Source organism: Dromiciops gliroides, chromosome 4 (genome assembly GCF_019393635.1).
Source record: "Dromiciops gliroides isolate mDroGli1 chromosome 4, mDroGli1.pri, whole genome shotgun sequence".
NCBI lineage: Eukaryota > Metazoa > Chordata > Mammalia > Microbiotheria > Microbiotheriidae > Dromiciops > Dromiciops gliroides.
In genome coordinates, this window is record NC_057864.1 from 298,367,583 (window position 1) to 298,372,334 (window position 4,752).

General features: G+C 36.6%; 1 pseudogene; it reads left to right on the forward strand.

Moving 5' to 3' along the window:
* Positions 1-317: 317 nt before the first annotated feature.
* On the forward strand, positions 318-678 carry LOC122755048 (annotated as a pseudogene).
* Positions 679-4,752: the final 4,074 nt, after the last annotated feature.

The window sequence follows — 4,752 nt, forward strand, 5'->3', positions numbered from 1 at the left end:
AGCATAGGACTATATGATTCTGAACTGGCCTGCTATGGTACAAATAGGTCCAGAGGTATTTTTGAAATTTTCAACCAATAAATAAATCTGACAGGTAATCAAAATTTATTAAGAGACTACTACATACAAGGTATTGTGCTAAACAATATGGGAAGGCAGGAAGGCAGGAAGGAAGGAAGGAAGAAAGAAAGAAAAGAAGAAAAGAAGAGACCTTTCATTCATTGGCACCCTGCAGGTGAGGAGTTTCTGTCTCTGGCTTCCGTCCCTGATGCTGCTGCTGCCAATCCTGCTCAGAGCCTTTGCTGCCCACTAGCAGCATGCAGTCCAAGCGGCTGCTCCTGGCTGACCAGGTCTTCAGGTGAAAGAAAACTGCCTCCACAGTGGCCCACTGAAAGATAGGCAATGGGCTGATCAAGGTGAAAGGATGCCCGCTGGAGATGATTGAGCTTCATACCCTGCAGTAGAAGCTGTTGGAGCCTGTCTTTCTACTGGACATGGAATGTTTTACTGGCCTAGATATCCATGTCCGAGTGAAAGGAGTAGGCCTTATCGCCCAGATTTATGCTACCTGGCAGTCCATCTCCAAAGCTCTGGTGGCCTATTATCAGAAATATGTGGACGAGGCTACCAAGAAGGAAATAAAAGACATCCTTATCCAGTATGACCAAACTCTGCTAGGGGCTGACCCTCATCACTGCGAGTCCAAGAAGTTTAGCAGACCTGGAGGCGGGGCTCACTGTCAGAAATCCTATCCGTAAAGCAACTGCTAGGATTGTGGGTCTTTTTTCAATAAATTTGTTATATGACTTTTAAAAAAAGAAGGAAGGAAGAGTGAAGGAGGGGTGGAGGGAGTATCAGAGAGAGAGAGAGAGAGAGAGAGAGAGAGAGAGAGAGAGAGAGGCCTCTACCCTTAAGAAACTCAGAGTTTAATTTGAATAACTGTATGCAAATATTATATTTTTATGACATCATCTCGATCCAGTGATCAAAACTTGTCACATCTTGAAATTTAATTCCTAACTTTTTCTACTTAGTTTATATGTTTGATTAATTGTCTCAATTGAGAAGTTTGTGTGTTTATTTTCATTGGGGTAGGAGTTTTCAAGTCCATCCTTACAAATTAATTAACTGACTAAATAATTGGTAAGGCAATTTAACCTCTAAGAATTTTTCTAGCTTTACATCTATGAACTTTAAAAATTATAAATAGTGAGTATGATCAATATTCCATTTGAATACCTTATGAAAATATTTCCTGGCATTAGTTGACCTTGTTTTTCCTAAGGACTCCAAAGGAATTGACAGATCTTTTCTTTTAGTTTTGAAAACAATACACTGGCTATGATAGGAAGAGTAGAGAAGAAAGTGGAGTAATTATCTCTCTCCATCATTAATTCAGCCTAAGAGTACATTAACCTTTTTGGCAGCCATGTTGAGTTTGCATTCAACCTGAATGCCCAGTTCTTTTTTTCAAATGAATTGCTGTCAAAGTCTGCCTATTCTCTATTTTACCAGTGTATTTTTTTCAGTCCTATATTTACATTTCTCCTTCTATCATTCCAGGATTTCACATTATAGACATAAAATCCCACATTTAGTTGATCTAACTGTGGAGTTTATTAATAGTATATAATGATTTAGTATTAAAAGGTTACTGAGGGTGGAAAAAACCTTCACCACCTTATTGACATTGTAGGGCATGGCAGGGAAGGGAAGTGAGATCTAGCCTACAGGGATTAAGTAATGTGAGCTAGAATGCTTTACCAATGAACCCAATTAGCAGAAATCTGGATACAAAGTGGTTATGTTTTGATTAGGGGAATGACTATAATAGAAAATTATTGCCTCATAAAAAGGACACATATTAGGAACATTGAAAGAGTTGTATGAAATTATGTAGGGAATAGAATGAGATCATACACTGAAATACACACTATAATATTGTATATGAAAACAAAGTTAGTAGGCATTCAGAAGAACTCTGACTAATCATAATGCTAATCTCTTGATTCTAAAGAATGGATAATAAAACATATAATCTTCCTCTTACTAGAAAGGTGGGGACCTTTAGAGGTTGAGACTGGTATACACCAGATTTGTGTCAGTTGGTTTTGCTTAAATGTTTTTCTTTCACACACACACACACACACACACACACACACACACACACATCCCAACACCATTGAACCTTCTCTTATAAAAATATTTAAGCAAAACCAACTGACACAACATCTGCTATGTACCAGTCAATTGTTTTGGTATGTGTCTGTGTATGTATATATGTGCAAAATAACTGCACTATAAAAAGGAAACTGTATTTCTTTTAATTCACCCATTCAGGTTAAACAAATCCCCAACATATTGTAATGTATGAATAATGAGTTAATTAGATAAAGACAAACAAAGAATATTACATTCACCAAGAAGAAAAGTACCTGTCATACAACTACATGTGGACTCAAAAAGAAAATGAAAAAAGGCTGGCCACATGAATTTTCTAACTCTGAGCCCACTCTCCACAGGGAGCCTGTATGTTCGAAAAACTTGAGTGATCTCAGTTTGAAGGGATATTTTTGCAATAATTGTTCTTGTTATACACGCTTAGTAAAAATCTAATTAACAGTGAATGATAATCAGTGGAAACCACACTGAATGGCAGTCCCTTTGGGTGACCCACAAAACCATGAGGAGAAAAGTAGTCAGGGAGGAATTGTGGAAAATTACCCAGGGAAGAAGCTACACATTTAATAGCTATGTGTTAGGTACAGAATTAGGCACTGTGGTATATTAAAGACCCAATAACACATGGCTCCTTCCTTCAAGAAGCTTTTACTCTAATAGGGAAGAATCTGCCTCAATAAATTCGATTGAATAAATAATTTACATTCACTTTAGATTGAGTTCTTTATAGAATTGTTAAGCTTGCTGGAGGAAAACATAGAATAGAAATTGTTTTAAGGGTTTTCTAGATAAAAACAAAAACAAAAAAATCCTGAGATCCAGAGAGTTAAGTGACTTGTCCAAGACCACATGGAAAGTAAATGGCAGAACAGGGATAAAAAAAAATAGATTTCTAATAGAAATTAATTGCTTCCCACTTGCCCCTTGCTCTAGGTTTCTAGATAAAGAATATGTTGCATTTGAGTTTTCCAAAATGAAAACTAAGAAATTCCTGCAAATCATAATCTGCTATTTACTTCCTATAATCCTCAATGTTTGGTTCAACATATTTGGAGTAAGGTTACTTTTCCAACCTTATCAAACAATTCACACTCTTTCCCTAAGGGGAATAGGAGGCAGCATGATGCAAAGGATTAAACAATTGTTCTGAGGGCCAAGATTCAAATCTTTCTCTTGACACTTTATAAACGTGTGACCTTGAAATATTATTTTATCTTCCAAGGACCTCAGTTTCCTCATTTGAAAAAAATGTGTTAGATGCTTTCTCAGTTTTCTTTCATCTCTGTAGCTTTGAGATTTTGATTCTTCATTTTCCAGCTTTAGTGCCCTTTCTTGTTCTAGAGGTTCTTGCCAGTTTAGACTAGAATTAGGAGATCTGAGGTTAATCTTGGCTCTGCCATTTATTAGTTATATGATCTCTGTCTGAGTTTCTCTGGAGAGAAGAGAATAAGCATTTAACTTCCAACTATGTGTCAGGCACCGTGTTAAGTACATTTACAAATATTATCTGATTTGATCCTCACAACAACCCTATAATGTAGGTGCTATTATTATCACCATTTTGTAATTTAAAAAACTACTGAGGCTGATTTAAGTTAAGTGACTTGCGTAGGGTAACTAACATAGCTAGCAAGTAACTGCTGGTTCAGAATACTATCTAATGTACCACCCAGCTCCTCTCTGACCCTGAGTTACTAAAATGAATGGCCTAGATGATCTAAATGTTCCTTTCAATTTTAAAATACATAGAATTATGACAAGTTGTTGACTTCCAAATACATCCTTCTCTTTTCCCACCATTGTGTATGCACTCATAATGATTCATGGCAGCCATAACTAGATATGGAAGGAATGTCAGGGGTCATTCCAATGCTTCCATTTTCTAACTGGGAGAACTGAAGCCCAATGAGGTGAAGTAATTTGGTCAAGGTAAAATGGGTAGGAGACACCAGAGGTGGGTTCTGGACAAAGAATGTAGGCTCTAGACTCCAGAGTCACTTATCTTTCCTTTGTTTTTTTTCCCCTGCTGACTCAACTCATTAGAGATGGCATGGCCTTCCTCCTTTTTGTAAGTTCACACATGCTTCAGAATTCAGCTTAAAAGAAAAACAGAAAACTTTCCATAGAAACCTCCTCCATGCTACTTGAGAAACATGCCAATCCATACTCTTCATGTTTACAAGTAATAGCATCCATTTAGTTAACATTGACTTTAAGGTTTGAAAAGCAAATGCTAACTCATTTGATCCTCACAATTACTCAGGGGATAAATATGATTATCCCCATGTTTTAGCAGATGAAGAAAATTTGGGAGACAGGGGTCAAATGACTTGTCCAGCTAATAGGTGTCTGAATCCAGATTTAAACTTGTCTATCCAATTCACCACTTAGTTTATTCTAGAGCTCACATCTATCCATTTTGTATAATAGATATCTGTGCAAAATGTTCTACCCACCACTCTAGATTTTAATTACCCTGATAAGAAAGTAATTTTTGTATATCCCTTAAAACCCAGTACTGTTTCTTATAGAATAGGTATTGAATTGTTCCACTCACTTTAATCAGAATAA